This window comes from Nothoprocta perdicaria, unplaced genomic scaffold (assembly GCF_003342845.1).
Source record: "Nothoprocta perdicaria isolate Ctin4 unplaced genomic scaffold, notPer1 scaffold_12, whole genome shotgun sequence".
Taxonomy (NCBI): Eukaryota; Metazoa; Chordata; class Aves; order Tinamiformes; family Tinamidae; genus Nothoprocta; species Nothoprocta perdicaria.
This window is the reverse complement of record NW_020454316.1, coordinates 4,563,455-4,581,606: the sequence shown is the minus strand read 5'-3', so window position 1 is coordinate 4,581,606 and position 18,152 is coordinate 4,563,455. Positions and strand designations below refer to the sequence as shown.

The 18,152-nt window shown below is 45.7% G+C and overlaps 1 long non-coding RNA gene across 1 annotated transcript; it reads right to left on the bottom strand.

Annotated features, from left to right (window-relative positions):
- Window positions 1–222: 222 nt before the first annotated feature.
- LOC112959891 lies at window positions 223–14,130 on the bottom strand. Its single transcript, XR_003251671.1, has 3 exons — window positions 14,016–14,130; window positions 1,129–1,320; window positions 223–848 (listed from the first exon to the last, which is right to left on the bottom strand). It is a non-coding gene; the product is annotated as an uncharacterized LOC112959891 (long non-coding RNA).
- Window positions 14,131–18,152: the final 4,022 nt, after the last annotated feature.

Sequence of the window (18,152 nt, the reverse complement as noted above, 5' to 3'; positions counted from 1 at the left end):
TAATCATCTGGTTTATAGTATGAATGAGATACTCTTGGAAGAAACAAGGTGATGATGTCCTCCCTTCTCAAAGCACTACTAGCCTCAGACCACTCGTAGGGGATTTGCTACCACACTTCATACACAGGACAGCACAGAGGCAGCACTGTGTACATCCCAAATAAAGAAGTCATACACTCACGTTGGGAAGTGACACTTTATTCTTAGGATTAAAGAGGGATCTCCATTGCAACACAGAATGTCAGACTTCAAGGGGTGCTCCATCCTCAACAGACACTTTCAAGGGAAGGAGACATCCACAACAAGGTGGGTAGTTACCACAGCCTGATCACAAGCACCAGGCTAAAACCAGCAGTACAGCAAAGATCCCTCCCATCATCTGCAATCCTGAGACAACCAAGAGTCCATGAGTCTTGATAAGAAACAAAAAGCAGGTCAGTGACATCAGAGCACACCCCATGGCAGTGAGGAGACAGTAAAGGCAGAGGGTCTTCTAAAATCCATTTGTACTTATGCTTGGCTGCGGAGTCATGGCAGACCAGGGGCTGGCTTTCCAGGACGGAGACTCAGGTAATTAGATAACTTGAACATTATTTCAACCCTGCTCAATGATGAGCTACTAGCAAGAGCAGAAGGTATTTAAAACAAACCTGCTAATTCATGACTCTGATCCTTCACCAATATCCTGCCTCAGGGACCAAGCTCTTGGCTCCAGTTGGAGGGGACCATTCAGACCAGTCTTCCTCTACATCCATATCTGTCTGTTGGCTGAGGCCCCGATTTGGGAGATCCTCTTGGGAAAAGCTGTTAGCAGCAATGCTGTGGCTCCTCAAGACAGCAGTTCCCACCTACTTGGCAGAGAGGTGGAAAGACCGTTTGGGCAGTTTAAACATATCTTGCAGTTCATGTGTGAGGTCTGGCACAGGGGAACCCACAAGAGTTCAAAAGAGCAGGAGGAAGGAGGCTAGAAAAATCAGCATAGAAGAGGGGGAAAAAATAATAAAAAAAGAGAGTTCCCCAAAACACACAAACCACCCAAAACCACCCATTGCCATGGCTTAAGGGTGGGTGGGGGAAGTTTGTGAACACTGCAGCTGAGTCCCTCTCCTGTCCAGGGGTGCTCCTCACCTGGCTGGTGGGTGTTGGCAGGACTGGTATGAACTAAGTGATGGTTTGGCGGCTGAAGAGGTCGAGGGTGAGGGCGCTGAGGAAGGCTGGGATGCTGTCCTGGCGAAGCAGGTGGAGTTCGATGAGCTCCCGGATGGTTCGAGAGAACTCGGTTTCCAGAAGCTGCATTTTTCCACCAGAGGAGCTGGAAGCCTGAAGGGAAAGAAGAACAAGCCCATTAATACAGCAGGGTTTTATTTTGCCTCCCACAATGCAGAGGAGAGGGAGCGCTGAAGGCTCCTTCGGTGGGGATCTGCCTGTAATCAAGAAAATGTTATCTGCTGCGGAGCAGGTGTTCGTCACACCACTTAATTGGGCCATTATTGAATTCTGCATTTCCAAAACCTCGGCAGAGGACTCCTCCCTGCATAATAAGTGGTACAGCAGGGAAAAGAGCAGCTTGAGCATCTTGGAAGTGGCCTGTGCAAGGGCCAGGCTCCCACCACGCGTTGCGTGGACAGGGTGCCCACGTTGGGGTCTCCATCCTCCAGCAGTGCTTAGGTGGCCTGGCCTACACCAAGGAGCTTTCTTCCTATGACACTACGGAGCCCTTATCCTGGAAATCCTTCCTGTTCCTGAAGGAAGAAGTGGACACGTTCCCAACTGACACGAGTCCTTTTGAATGAGGCTGATTCACCCCACATCCCTGAAGTGTTTCGAGATGTCTGAATCAGCCTGGCAGTGCCTATCCAAGAGCTCCAGAGGAATTATTCCAGAGATGCTAACATGAAAATAAGGAAACTCAACATGTGGGAAGACATTACAAATCTCCTGTAACATATAAAACAAGCCAAAAAAAAAAATAAAAATAATAATAATAATAAAAAAAAGCTAAATGCAAGAAATGTAAGGAACGCTTGGAGCTTTTCTTGGCCCTGGAGGCACTAAGGCTGCTTGTTTATTAATAAACATCAAAAACATCACAGCGGAAATGCTAATGCTTTCCCCTGCCATCTTCCCCTTCAAAATGCTCCCGCTCCTAATTGCTCTGTACCCTGCTTCTCCCTGGAGCCCAGCTGGGAACCGGGAAGGCTCCAGCAGGAAGCTGAGCAGATTCCCAGCCTTCCCAGAGCCGACTATTTCTTTGGGAAAGGAAGACAGGGCTGTACCTGCTCGGAGGGAAGTGTTACTCACCAAGGGCCCCAGGGAACTTGCTTGCTTCTATTGCATGTTTCTAGGAACCTGGACACATCCGATTATGAACTTCTCGTGTACGTGTCACTTCTGATTGCAAAGAGTGCAAGGTACAGAGGATGTCCCTGTCACCTCTGAGCCAGGGAGAAAAATCCAAACAAGGTTTTAGAGAGGAAAAGTAAATTAACATTGGTTTTAGAGTCTCCTCTGCTTCAGCTTGGTTCTTTCAGCAACTCCAAAGGATATTTGGTGCCATAAACAGTTCTCTAGCAGAGCTAACCTGCCAGCTTTCTAAACATCCCATGTGTCACAGGCTCAGACTAAAGAGTCTAAGTAAGAAAAAGGAAGAAATGGCAGATCATTAGGAAAGCAGTTTGATGGCACAGCTAGGAGTGCTCATCTGCAGTCTATCCTAAAGGTTAGGCACAACGTGAAGATTAGCAGAGCTACGAATTCGTACGTGGGCTGGATGCTGTCAAAGAAACACAGGTTTTGTTTTGCAAATCCACCCTGGATTCAGCTGATGAGAAACATGAGTTTAGGATGAAGGTCCAAGTATTATGAATGCATCACTTGTGTCTCCAAAGTCAACGTTGAGCTGAACTCACCTGAAACAAGAATTCAATCTCTGTATGAAAGATACTGCCTCCTTCTTAGAATTAAAACACTCCTTGGGCACAAAACTAATTTTCTAAGAATTTCAGAAGTAAATCCATTAATTGCTTTACTAGTTTAATTAATTAAAGTAAGTTTCTTAAGAAATTTAGCATCTACTGCCAGACTGTTTACTTGGGTCTTATGATCTCAGAAACAGAACAACTTAAAATGTTTTAAACTTCCTGCCTAAGGTGAGCTTGCGGCTATCTTAGGTGAAGGTAACATTTGAATAATTTCTTTGTTTTGTGAGATTAATGGCCATTTCTCTTGCCTATTCATCTTAACTGTACTTACATCCTTCAGCAGAGGCAGAATAATTAAGATTGGTGAAGCTACATGAGGAAATATGGGCTTGTGAGAGAAGTTACCTCCCCTTGCATTCAGCAGGGGTTCTTTAGCTGTCTGACAAGCAAGAGGGGCAACACCTTCCCCTTGGGCTCCCCCTCACCAGGAACAGCCAGAGAGGGCATCCACAGAAAGCATCTCACCCGGGTGTCTCCTCCCTGAGCAGGCCAAGGAGAGCGAGCAATGCCTTCCCTGCCAAGAAACAGAGCTTAACGTTAACTCTGAGGATGGATGCCCTGGCAGTTCGGTTCACTCAATCTCACATTGCTTAAAAAAAAATTTAGAAACTTGCTTTTCTGAGAGTGTTTTAAAATTACTACCATTGTTACTGTTCTTACTGTTTGTTTTTATTGCTTTTTCTTTTTTACCCATCTGTTCATAACGCAGTATAGACAAGGATATGGATAGACAGACAGATTTATTGCTGTTGTCGAGTTCAACAGCAGAAGTACCTCTGCAGCCTGTGCTTTACAAATAAAGTGATTATAAGAGGAGCAATACAGTCCCATTAATCCGCGTGGCTTCTTTGCAGGAGCAAGTCTGCAGCGTGGCTGGGAGACTAGGTGAGGAACTGCGGGAGCTGGAGGGAGCAGGGACTGAGACAGGGACCAAATGTGACCCAAGCACATTTGGGTACAAAACACCCAGGTGAAGGACTCAAGTCAGCACCACTCAGACTCACAGGCGAGAGAAAGAGGGCAAGAAAGACAAGAGCATATTGAAAACCACTTCTGCCTACTCTGGGTCCAACACTGGCCCTTCAACAGTCACAAACGGAATGAGACCCCAGCTTTGGCTAAGCTCTGTTGCCAGCCCAGCCTGATTTAAGGCCTGTCGGGACCTTTCCTAGGAGAGCAATGGAAATCAATCTTTGCCTGGTGTTATCACCAGGTACCTGGTGTTATCTGTGTTATCACATCTGCTTGTGCTGCTGAGTGAATCCCACTATGGATTTCACGGGTGACACCCTGTTTTCTGCTCGCACACCGTGCTACCTTACAGAACAATCACATCAGCTAGCTCATTTCACTGTGTTGTGAACACGAGCAAGACAGCTCTGTTTACCATGTGGCAACATAAACCCGCAGCCTTTTCCTCCTAGATCGTGGCAGTGCAAGGAGCCTCTTGGAGCCAATTGCTTTTGCACAAGAATCAAGACCAGCTGCTGCCTGACAGGGGAAAACATCAAAAAAACATCCTTTTAGCTCAGGAAACTGGTAAATCATTCACAATTTTATAGATTTTATATATAGTATGCACTTATTTCTTTTTGACAGGCAAAGATTTACATAATAGCTGAAGTTGAATGTGTGCACGCAGTTTGTTGCCAGCCAAATACCTGGGAACTGGGGTGTCCCTGCCATTTTCTCTATTCTAAATATCCATCCATGCAGCAGATGAAGAGTGGGATGTAGAACTGATCAATTCTTACAGTTTCATGTACACCCTTTCCCTCTTCTGACATATTTTGGTATCTAGAAAAACAAAAAAAAACAACAAACAAACCAACCAGCAACAACCTCACTGTCTCCAAAAATGCCATCAGCTATAAAGTGGAATGAATTTAATGAACTAGAGGGAATTTAGTCAGCCTAAGCTTTTAAGATCCTTCTTTTAAGATGTTACTTGAGCACACGAACCAGTGTCTTGTAGACCTTCAGACTCTGGAAGAAGAGTGAGAAGAAAGCGCTTGGGTGCTCCAGAGAGAAGGCTGCCATTACCACAAAAACAGGGGGGAAAAACATGGAAAAAGTAAAGAGAGGGCTTCATCATTCAGTAGGATTTTGAGATTTCACCATTAAAGAGGGAATATTCCACCTCCCACAGAATTTTTGGTAAGGTGATAAAAGTGACAGTGGTGCTTTGCACCAGGCCAAGGGTCTCTTTGCAGCAGCAGGCACAACTCAGGAACCTCATTTCCAGCATCTTCTCACGGTGACGCAGGGTTAAGCTCGAGCCTTCGGCAGGGTTGCCGATGTGCCTTTCTACTCCTTGGTGCTCAGAAGCTTTTGCTTTGCAGATGAAGCTCGGTCATACTCTGTAGTAGATGATACTTTTCGAGGCTATGATGTATGAGGGGTCAAAACAAGCAAGTGAATCACTGCACGGTGACATTTACCCAGTGAAGGTATTGTGGAGGCTCCATGTTGTCTGCCGAGAGGCTCTGCTCTACTTATTCCATAAATCACTTCCTACGTGATGTCTGTACATACAACTGCTCTGAATACACTAGGGAAATAACCCTGTGTGTGCCGAGGGATGGGACATATGGCCGAGACCCCAGGACAATCTTCTCTCTGCTCCATCCAGCTCACTGGTCTCCTTAGGGGTTATGACTCTGCTGTGGTTGCACTCACCTCTCCATACTCCAGGTCTCTTCCTGATATTTCCATTGTCCTCATGGTGTTTCCAGGCCCTCCTCAAAGCCACCTCTGCTGCCTGCTAGGACCCTTTTTGCAATTTCCTTTCACCATCCAAGGCCCTTGGAGCTACTCTCCATAAGTGACGGTCACTCCCTCTTCCCCCAAACTTTTTCCCACTAGGAGAAGTCCTCAGGGTCTGCTACACCAAATCACCTCTCCAAAACTCTGCAGTGCAATCACCATGTGTGCCACAAAGCATCTCCCATCCAACAAGCTGGACACACACATGTACCTGATGGTCCCTGGCCTCCCTGATGCTTTCCCAACATGTTTACTGCACTTGCCTCACCACCCATTACTACGTGTAAATCCTGTCATAGCCCAACAAACCAATTTGAAAATATTTTTAAGAAGCTGCTTGCTCTGACCTTTATAAAAGAAAATCTTTTTGTTTCTGCCTCTTGCTTTAGACACTGAGATTTTTCTAAATGTCAAAGGCCTTCTTGTCCACACGCGGCTGTCAGCAGAGGAGAGCCAAAACACAGAGAGGGCCCGGAGCCTCTTTGAGGATCTGGTGTGCAGTGAAGGGAACAGTCTCAAAAGAGAAGCTGATAAATCAGCACGCTCACGTGCACCCAATGGGCCACTCAACAACCTCCCACCCAAGGGAGCCCCTGAACACGCAGCCAACCCAAAACTCACAAAACTCCATCGAGGAGCACCCAAAACAACCCTACCAGGCATCTGCTTTCAGGCAGTCAGCAGCAAGGTGGAAAGCGGAGAAGTTTCATCCATATGTGCTACCATTTCCTAACACCTATTGCCAGGCTGGCATTAATCTGTATCATGACCTATGTAGAAGAAGCATCTGTCTTCTTCACTGCTCTACCGTATGCAGTGTGCTACGCAGCACGGTTTCACATTCACAACGGGCAAACAGGAAAGTCTTTGTGTGTATGTGTGCATGTAGACACACCAAAACTGCCTGCTGAAGTTACAACCCAACCAGGAGGCTCTGAGAGCTGGGTAATTGCTCAAACTTGGCTCTCTCGGGTGATGATATCATTATCAAAATCCCCCAATTGAATTATGCCTCACCAATCAATCTCTCCTAAGTATCACTCGCTGCTCAAATACCAGGTCCCCAGGTAGCCACTAAATCACTTTAATTAGAGGCTGTTCATTTAAAATTAGAGAAATATTAAAAAAAAACAAAAAAACAAATTGTACCACAAGACATGCTTATGGCTGGCAATATTTATGAGGTTATTTAACAGACTGTTTACTGGTTTTCTTCTCCTGTTTTTGTGGTAGCTGGCGAGTTTCTGCTAGCCAGCGATACCACGCTGCACAACCTGACACCTTCCCAACACAGCTCTAAGGGGATGTGCAGTTCCTCATCAATCAAGCAACCTGCCTTTCACAAATGACCATCCCTAGTCTCCAGCTAATTTTTTTCCCCCTATAATACCCTCTTTGTAACCCAAAAACGGAAGAGTACTTCTTCATAATAATTGCTTCTTGCCAAGACCTCTGACCTCTGTGTTGCCAGCTTGCTGTATAAACTGAATTTATGAGGCAGGGAGGGATGGATGCCTGTAAAGGGTCTTCCAGGAAATGTAATGAAAAAGCTGCTTTTAGCTGCTGAGCAAAGAAAAGAGAGTGCCTGGCAATGCCAAAAAGAAAATTGAAAGGTGGGGTAGGATAGGTGAGAAAGAGCCCTGCACGCACTCAGATTTACAGCAAACGCCTCCTTTCTCTTTCTTATTATTCAACACTGAGATGAAACATAACCCCGTGATGTCTTTAGCAAAAGAGGTCAGCTCATAGACTTCCATCTTAATGCAAAACACGACCCATGCACTGTATACATGAGTGCTAAAAGCTGTGGGGTCCTGGCTATTGCATCAACCGCGGACCGAAGAAACGCGGAGCAGTGAGCACGGCAGAGCAGCGAGGTTCTCCATCCAGCTACATGTTTTGATGTACGTGAGCTCTTCTGCACCAGCCCCAAGGGATGCGTACAACAGAAAATGTAAAAGGAAGCCCTGCCAAGTGCTGCACCTCCACCTCTCTCCATGCAGTTGGTTTTAATCGCAGGGGAGAGTGCTGTGAGCACTGGAGGGCAAGTCAGCGGCGTCTCGCACACGGCTGCTTCTACAGGTTACTGCCCTTTACACTGTCAAATGCGATGCCATAAAAGAAAGATCAAAGGCTTTTAAATAAAGGAAGCATATTTTTGATTCATACTATTACTATTTTATATCTGAATATTCCTACATAGCTTTTCTTCCTGAACGACAGGTCTTTGAACTGCTGTGACTTCACCTATCACTGAGGAGCAACCCCTGGGGTAGAATGTGACAGCTATAATCAGGGTGCATTAATGCTGCTCAACAGTTCAGGACAGAGAGAGACAAATATATCCAATTTAAATCATAGGGTGGAAGAACTATTGCTCAGCCTGGATTAATACCCATGTATTTTCCAAGAGTGCTTTCAGAGTTTTAAAGGACTAGTATTGAAACAAAAATTCCCTGCCTCATCTCTAGGACGCACCCTGCACCTCCTGTCATTATGCTGTAAACTGCACGTCAATATTGACTAAGAGGGAAGAGGGTAACACACATGATTCACCTCCAGCGTCTGCTTCTGCAGGTTTTGCTGGGGATCGCAGATCCAAGCAGCGAGGAGGATTCGCCCTGCAGGGTTTAGTTGAGGTGATACCCAGGAATGGTTCAGCTGAATACAAGACTGGTGAGAGGAAATCAGAGCAGACTATTCACTCCACAGAGGGGGGGAAATGGCATGAGATGTCCACCCGAAACCAAAGACAGCTAAAGCCAAACGCAACGCCTTCATAAACATCAACCAAAAAGGAACGTAGGAAGGAACAAGGTGCCAGGCTTGCAGAATTTCTCCAAGACCATATCATAAAACTTCAGAACACAAAATTAAGCCTTTACACCAAAAACCTTGTTAAATAGCTGGAGATTTTTACAAACCAGTGTCTTGGTGGTACATGCAGGGATGCCCCGACCCCCCAACCACAGGGCCGGTTTCCCTGGGCCACCCCAAGCGCCGCGGGAGCCGCAGCCAAGCGCCTGCTCCCGCAGCCGCCGTCACGAGCGAGGGCTGCGGCACGGACTGGCTCCCGCACGCGGGCTGCGGCTTTCCAGCCATCTGCGACGTGACCAGATTGGGCTGGTCAAGGCACGGAGCGAGGAGCTAACAAGCACTAACAACATCCAGCCCATGTGTTCTCTCTAGTAAAATGCCAACCCATCTGTCTGCAACATTAGTGACTCCACAGAAGCCATATGCAGGACAGGCATAAATTAGGAGGAGAAAAATCTCTTCCGTGCTCTAAAATGACTCTGCAGTTGTAGCCCATAATGCTACGGACTGGGTGTTATTTGGCTAGGAAAAGAACGCTTTAATAACAGCCCTGTATTTCTTTATGGCCCTGCCACCCAGAGGCAGGTGTTATCATCCTGGTCTGCCCTGGCATCTGTTGAGAATGGCATCTTGAAGCAAAGGGAAGGGCATTCAAACCAGGTCCCAAAACACTCTCCCAGGAGAACCAGAAGTAGAAGTTCTGCAAAGAACTCTGAGCAGAAAAAACCCTCTAATTTAGAAGTGGAATTTATTTCACTGATCAGTAAACTTCCTTATTAAATTCCTCTCCCTCTTTCTTGCTGGAAAGAGAGCTGGAAGCAAGAGGAGGAGCACAGAATTGAGGACATGGACTTCTGGAACATGATTAAGGAAGTAGCTACAGGAGAAATGGGATAAGATTCCTGTGTGGGCTTTAATTAAGATGGCTTGGTTCCCAAAGCGAGCAGACAGTCCACTTGTGAGCTGCAGCTGTGAACACAAGATCTGTCAGAGAGGATCACGCCTCGACAAGAGGTGGATGGAAGGGTGGTGATGCTGATGGCAACCTCCTGCAAGCTGCCGAGTTGCCTGGGAGATAAGCAACGGCTCTCCCAGAGTTTGCTCCTGCTCACCAACAGCAAGACTTGCCGGAGCCTTCGCTGCACACTGAGTCATCTCAGACACGCGCCACTCTTCTGCTTAGTTGCTTCTGCATCATGCTCCTGCCAGGAGCTTCTGTTTTCCCTTCTCCAGATCAGAAGAAATAAGCTGAGAAAAGCAGCACTAACTCTGTATGACTCAGGGTGCAAATGGGTCATACAGACTTCAGCACTCTCTAGCTGCTGCCTGGAAAACAACTCTCCTCTTTGGGAAGCCAGGTGGGTAGTTTTGCAAGAGACGGGCTCTGAGTGCCAACTGTGGGAGACAGGCTGGGAATGGCTAAATGAAAGATTATGTGTGATATCCATGAGGAACATCTCAATGGAGAACGTGCTCCGTGACACAGTGCACACCAGCATGGCATTAAGATGTTTATCCACCTCATAATCTTTGGTATCTTTGCTCATGGTCTCATCATGAGCAGGAAGAAGGAATTGCTAAAGAACTGGACAAGAAAGTCCTGTGACCACTAATGGATCAAGAGACCAATGGTGATAAGCTTGATTATAACCAGCCAATTAGACCTTAGATACATGACTGCAGGGTGGGACAGTTTATGGAGCATGTCTGTGCCCAGCTCATTGAGTCTGCAAGGCTTGTGGGGGAAGAAGCAACAGATGGACCTGGTGGCAGATTACAGCTGAAGTTCTCACCATATTTATTCATTACTGTCTTCTCGTTCTTATGTGTCATAGTCTGGCACTCTGGGCAAAAATGCAGGTTTAAACCCTACATTAAGGAAAGCAACAGCATACATTAGTCACCTAAACGTAGATCCAGTGCACTGCATTACATTCAGCACTATGGAAACTAAGGCTGCTGTTCAAATAGGAGCAAGAAGAGCACAGCAACAACAGCATATGGGGGAAAAGTCTGGTCTGACCCTTTTTCAGAAAACACCAGTCTCCTACTAGTGAATAACTGCCTCTTCTTATGCAGCTGCGTGACATACTCACAATTACAAGCTGCCAAAGCAAAATTCTAGTATTGGCTTTGGAAATAACTTCAGTTGCTCTTGCAACATCAATAACTCATACACCAAAATTCACAATCTTATTGTGAGCCAGCAAAACCAATAAAAACATCTCCCTTGACTCACAATTTCCTTGTTCTTGTTTTTTTTTTTTCTCTCTTTTTCCCCCATTCCAAATGGCTGTCATCTGCACAACTGTCAACAGGACTAACTTTAGCAAGACAGTTGTCACTCCCTGAGGGTCAGAGAAGGAAAGGAAGGTGGCTTCCTTTGAACACAAAATAGGAAAGACATTTTCTTGTGTGTGTCTTTAGGATTGGGTTTTGATCTTTAAAAGCTTGTAAACCCACTGTGGGGAAGCAGATTTCTCGGAGTGCATCAATATCCACATAACCGTGCTGTCGTTGGGCTCTAAACTCTTGAAGAACACGGGAGGACAGCACTGCTGGCTCTCATGTCTGGATGAACATGCTACTCTTCCCCTAGGGAAAAGGAGAGGTTTTCCATTTAGTGAGTTCCATATTCGAGCCACCTTGGAGGAACGTGCCTGGGGCCTTCACCCTGCCCAGGTGACACCCATCTGCTCGCGTGTCTCTTCTCGCTGGTGTTCCCCACTGACGGGCTGTCACCCGCCACTCAGCTCCTCTCGCTGCGGCGCGGGAGCAGGGTTTGTGCAGACACCATGTATGCAATTACGAAAACACAAGACAAGACACACGGATATCACACAAATTGATGCATTTTTGCTGGCAGGCTTTTTGCATGAGCCACTAACAGCTGTCATACTCCAGCCTCTCTCATCTCAAGCCTGCTACCGCTCCAGCATCCATCCCTTCCAAAGCCTGTACAATGCTTTCTTCCCTTCCCTGGTGCAGCCTGCTCCAGATGCCACAGCAAAGCAGGCAGCAGCATGGGATGCAAAGGGGAAGACAGCATGATTCGCTTTCATAGCAGCATTAAAATGTAATGTTCACTTCTTTAGGCAAGATGCAGCTAATTAGCAATGACCTCGAGGCAACCAAGCTGCTCAACCAGCAATCTCTCCCGCACACGGAGCTCTTTAAAATTTGCCCTTTCCCTGTGCCAAGTCTTTCAGCAGTCTTCCCTCCAGCCCAATTGCTATCTGCAAACATACCCATCTACAGTCCATTGCCTTCTGGAGACGGGGGCGTGCGCAGCAAAGGTGACACAGCCATTTGAGGAGAACTCCACGTTCTCCTCTTCTCCGAGCACGTCCCCCTCCCGGGCCAGCACTAAGGAAATGCCATCGTGCTTCACTGTCACGGCAGCTCCCACAGTGACCTCTGCAGACTGGAAGCCTGTTATTTCCCGCATCCTCCCGCTTTCCATTCCTCCGTGCTTATGTTTACTTTTGCAAATAGATTTAACCTTTCTAAAATTAAGAGCAGAACAGAACTTCCTCTGGCAGCAGTTCAGCTTTGGAAAGATGGAGGGATATAACGTTTTCCAAACACTCGAAAGCCACAGACTGAAGATACGCGTTAGTCTCTCCAGTGCATGCTGTTCCTGCTCGTTATTCTGAATGTTAATACATTAATAGATCCTCTCCTGATTAACGGCTGTACTAGGCTCTCTTTCTAGGAACACATATGGTTCCCTCTTGCCACAATATTGGAAGATAGAGCCAAAATATTTAAACAGTGACACTAATAAAAAAAAAAAAAATTACCTCCCCCACCCCCAATGTAAATAACTAAAGCTGGAGCCAACCCTTAGCTTTAAATGCATCTTATTTTTTTAAAAAAGTTCTTTCTCATATCTGAACATATTGACTGAGACCCATTTGAAATGATTGGGCTGCCGGTGGTTATGAGGCTGCAGAAATAAAGCCACTGCCTGGCATTCATTCCCTCTGCAGGATGCTCTTAGTTGGGCTGGTAGGAGCACATGCCACTTTGGCACACAAGGAAGCGGGGCAATGAAAGGCAGATGTGACACACGGCCTGCACAGCCTTGTTCTACCACAGGGGGAGAGGCAGAGCCAGGATGCTGCCCACAGACAGTGTGAACAGGCCTTTCTTCCCCCTAGAAGCTCCAAGCACTGTCCTGACCTGAGGACACTTGCACAGGACCCCCAGTGATGCTTCCCCCGCTGAAAGATGCCCAGCACACAGACCAGAAAAAAAGCAGAGAAAAATTCTAGCAGGGGCTATCTGCCTGTCTTGACTTGCAGGTCAACTTGTCAGTGGGGAATTTCCTAAAAGATCTGCTCTTCTCTCCTTTATTCCATGCCGCCACTGCCTTCCCTCTCTGCAATATGTCCTATACAAAGCCCACCTGCCCGGTGGCACTAAGCTGCTGCACTCAACAGCAGCTTTCCACTTTGCACTGTTGGCCACAGAGCTGATCAGTCTTGTTACTGGCTGTGAACTGCACAATCCTGTTGCAAACAAAGCCCTGAAACTTTAAAAAAGGAAAAAAAAATCTTTTTTCATTCCAAGGAGTGAGACCTGCAAGAGGAGGGGCTGCAGGTTTCTACCCAGAAAACATTTATTGCTACAGAACCAAAACATGGTGTGAAAATAAAAGCGCTCAAAACCTGCTTTGACACATTCCCAAGCTCGCCCAGAGGTGTTCCTGCTATGATACAGCTAACAATACTCTCGAGAATTGTTTTCACAAACAAAAAACACTAACAAAACAGCAAAAGAGCCAAGAAATATTTCTTCAAGTAGCTTGAATCTAGGCTATTTGTGCTCTAAATGCATTATAGAAACAGTGTAAATATATATTCAGGTATTACAGAAGGCCACAGCAAAAGATCTCGGCAAACAGTGGGTACCTCGGTACAGAGCACGTACTAAGTCAGCAGGTTTATTTTAGATCACACACCTCTATCTGTTCAAGCAGTCTGCAGTCTACAATTCCTAGCATGTGTTTTTGCATATATAAATGTCCATGAGATACTCACACTCTTTCTTCTGTGGAAAATGCATACAGAGGATGCAGATGAGAAAACAAGAGAATGAGTTTCCTTAGAGGTTTTGTAGACAAAGATGTTTAAATGAAGTAATTTAGAAACAGAAAGAATCTTACAAACAAAGTGCTTTTAAGTGTCGCATTTCACTTGCTTGTTTTCAACTTAATTTGAAGAAAGCCTCAGAGGGAACCAAAACACTTTAGCTGCTGTTTCCTCATTTCTGACATCCCCTGGAGATCTTCACCAACTTCACTCACTACATGTTATCCTCCAAACTTTCAAGAACACATCTACAATAACAAGGACAATTATAAACCCAGTCTGGGCATTGCTGCTACTTTAATTCTTTAAGATCTCAGAAACTCCCTCACTAACATTAGCTCCTCATATCACTGACCTGAGCCACAGAGACGAGAAGAAATGGGCTTTCCATGTCCTCAACGCCCATGCGTGTAGAGGGCTTGGTGCCCAACTCCAATTGCCTCCTTTACTGGAGGCAGCAGAGCTTTCTCAAACCATAAGGCTGGCAGGAAACACACAACATAGGGGATTAAGAACATTTTGCAGTAAATAAACAAGCCCCACATAGCACTGGGGGGATGCCCACGATAACTCCTGCAGTGATTATCCTGGGGCTGTGCTGTAAATACCGAAGCACCTGCAGCTGATGATGGCTCCAGGATGTGAGCAGAGCTGCTAGCAGCGCAGGCTGTCAATAAAGGGCACTTAAGTGTGCAGAGGGTCATTAAAGCCCAACAACCAAGCTATTCATCCGAATGACTGCTGCATTCAGGACGAGCTGACACACTGTTCCCACAACAGAACCCCGCAAATGACTTTATTTAACCAGCAAAACAGATTTGTGTTGTTTCTAAAGGCAAACAAACCTCGCTTTGCTTGCATTAAGTTCTGGGCTGCCGTTGGTCTTTGTGCTGCTAAAAGCATCAGGATCCTCGGCTGGAGGAGCTTCAGGACACTGAATTTGCCTCACTGGGTCTGTCATGGAACACACCTGATTGCAAAATCAGGTTCCCACAGAAAAAAATGGTCGGGTTTTTAACTGTAAGGATGCTGAGCTGTTTTGAGTCTGCTTTTCCCAGATTCTTGATGAATTATTTTTATTGTAAAGACTTTGAGTGGTTTACCTGTGTGAAAGACTAGATGATCTTGGGGAGTGGATTATGAAACAAAAGCAGTGCTCAGGCTGACCAAGAAGATGTTAATAATTCCCACTGCTGCGCACTGCTCAAAGGCAAAATCCAAGTGCTTCTGAGCTGGAGACTTTCATACCTATGAACCCAAGCCAGACAAAAGGCGAACAGGGAAAGAGTCCACAGAGAGATGAAACGAAAAGCCCAAGGTTACACAGCAGGGCTGGCAGCCAGACAGAGCAACTACAACCCCCAGGTCCTCTCCAAGGTGTTGGGCCATGCTGCAACCACAGCTCATGGACCTCTTTCATTAAGGTGCAAACACAGGTGGACGTGACGGGCTGGATTTATCCTTAAGTTGCTATGCAGAAACACACAGCTCTTCACTATTTAGTGTCTGGTTATTTAACTTTAATGCTCTGCTGATGTTATTTCTTCTACGGAATATTATATACGTGCCTATGTATGAATTTGCAATATATAAATAGAGCAGATCAGAGGTGACCTTTGTGTTTGTGCATGTGGAGATTCATACGGCACAAGGGCTAGCTAGGAGGCTGAAGTCATTAAGATGTGTTCTCATCTAAAGTTCCTTATGAATTATTTGTAAGCTATTTTCTCACTTATTTTGTTATAATACTCCCACATACTCACCAACCAGTAAAAATAGCTTAACAGTGAATACATGTTTCGGAAGTCTATTTGCCTATTTTTCTTTTGTGTAGCAGCTGCTGTTGCCATGCTGGCGTTGCTATCTTTTCCTGTTTCTTTTTTCTTCTTTCCTTCTTTTTTTTATAGGGGAAAAAATCTATTCCCTAAACATGCTAGGCTTGGTTCATAGAACAAAACACCTGAGGCAGAGCTTAGAGAAATGTATATAAACAGGCCAGCAGAGCATTGCTTATGCATGGGGTAAGTTCCTCTAGACACTAATATACATACACCTCTCTGCAAGAGTTAATGAAATTGTGAATACAATCTAGATAGACTATCAGTGAGCTTCAGATAAAAGATCCTCCAAAAAAGAGGATCTTAGAAACTGGGCAGCGACAGGTAAAGATTCATGTTGAATTAAAAAGTAGATAAGAAGGTAGGAAAAAAATAGTAAAAAAAAATGTCCTATTCCACCATGGAAAATTAATCAATAAGGTCGCTCAGTAAGCATGTTGGAAGAGTCCCTAAAGCTTCGCAGGAAACATTTGCTCCGAGTTCCTCACCTCTCTGCTGCCTTCCTGCTCCTCAGAGCCTGGATGACGCTTCCACACCAGGCCTCCTGCCAACATCTGTGGAGGCCCAGGGAGGACAAGAGCAACACGATGACAAGGATCAATAGCTTCAACGCGACGATGGCTGGCTTGGAAGACAGCAAGAACGTGAGATGGCAAGATGACTTAGGTGGCTCAGGTTGGCGGCGAACTGTGAGGCTCTCCGGGAGGACCTGTTAAATTCAGGTCACTGGGCAACGTGGTGGCAGAAGAAATTCGATACAGACAAGTGCAGTGTAGTGCATGTTGTTCTGCCAATTTAAAGGACTCCTAACATGCTGATGGGTTCTGAAATTATGTAACCTCTCTGAACAAAAAGGCAAGCACCACTGTGGCCAACTTAAAGTCAATGTCTCAGCGTACGGTGTCATTCAAAACAGCAAATAAGATGTCAAAGTAAAATATGCTTAAAAAAAAAAAAGGCTAGAAGTACCACGTCATGTTTTTATACAAGTTGATAGCGCTGTCCTATTCTCCTGGGCTGTGAGTCAGCTTCAGTGCATTCATTACCAAATGAGGAAGGAAGATAAATTAGGTTTCTCTTGGTTGAGGCATGTGCTGTGTAACCTGCCTTTCTCCTCAGAAGATGATCTCCATCACCCACTGCATCCCTGGGTCACCAGAAGAGACATTAAAGGCTGGAACAATTTACTGCAGAATTAAGAACAGCAGTAGTAAAATAGGGTTGAATACTGTGGTGAATGCTGAACAGGGTGTAGTAAAGACTGTTCCTGTGTTTTAGATGCTCTTCAGCTCTTACTCTATTGAGACAGACAAGGGGCACTGGGTTGGTTTTAAGATGCCACTTTAGGAGTATGTTCTACTTAAGAACATGTTCCACTTTAGGAACTTTAGGAACATGTTCCACTTTAGGAACATGCCTGCATTGGCTGCCACTTTTCCGCACGGAAAACCACATTTCCCTAGGTGAAAAGCCCACCAGGCCCACGTGGAGCATGGGAACAGATGCTACTGCTGACTGCAAGCTTAGAGCACAGTATCCAAAGGAAGAGTCGTGCCAATCACTGGGGGATTACTCCCTGCTTTAACCCATTTCCTTCCACCTCATACTTCCTTATTCCAAAATAACCTTTATTCCTTATTTTGGGTCCCAGCAGGAATTATACACGAAGCACCGTTTCCCGGCATCGCAATATCCTCACCTTCCACCAGAGCTAATAACAACTCCTCCACCAAGCAGGCATGCTGTGAGAATCAATTGGTATTTGCTAAGGCCTTTGAGAAGTGTAAGGCACAGCCTGTATGTGAAAATTATTGATATGATTCATTACCAGGCATTCATACTCTATTTATACAACTCCTGGGCTATTACTAAATATTATGTCCATTTGAATATTGAAATTGCCACAGCTAATAATTTCTGCTAAAGTTACACTGGTCTTTTGGAGGTGGCTTTTTCTGCTGAAATGGGAGGATTGTGGAGACAGTGAAAAAAGGAACAAATGCTGGAGGGGGAATTAAAAGGAGGACAAAGGGCTTGCATAGGCTTCATGGAAAAGAATAAAAAAATCCATTTAACAAACCACTTTGTGCTAACACTTATCTGATTCCTCTTTACTTGCTCTTCCTTTGCAACTGAATCTGTATGAAAAATCTGATCTCCATTAGTGAGAAATTAGCCTTCTTCTGTGAGAAGAAAACGAGCAAACCCAAACACACCACCTCTCTCCAGAGCACTCGGTACCTGCACAGTGCCCCGCGGGCCCCTGTGTCCCCTCTCAGGGCCTGGTCTCCTTTCTCCCAAGCGAGGAAGCTCCATGGTCAGAACTGCCACCCCCGAACCCTTAATCACCCACTCGGCCTCCACACAAGAGCATCTCCTTCTGCTCTGCCACGCAAGCAGCACAGCTCGGGACCACTCAGAGAAGTCTCTTTCTGAGAGAGGAGAGCATATGTCTATACATTATATATTTATTCACACACTGAGGCATGTTCCCACTCCTGAGACATACACGGTATGTTCAGATTTTTTCAGTCCAGCATGTTTTGCAAATCTGCTCTCCACCCCCTCTATTCCCTAGTTCCACTTTATCAGTATCTTGTTTAAGGGAAATGCTGCTTACTGTAAACTAGAAACATTAACTTCAGGTCAACAGA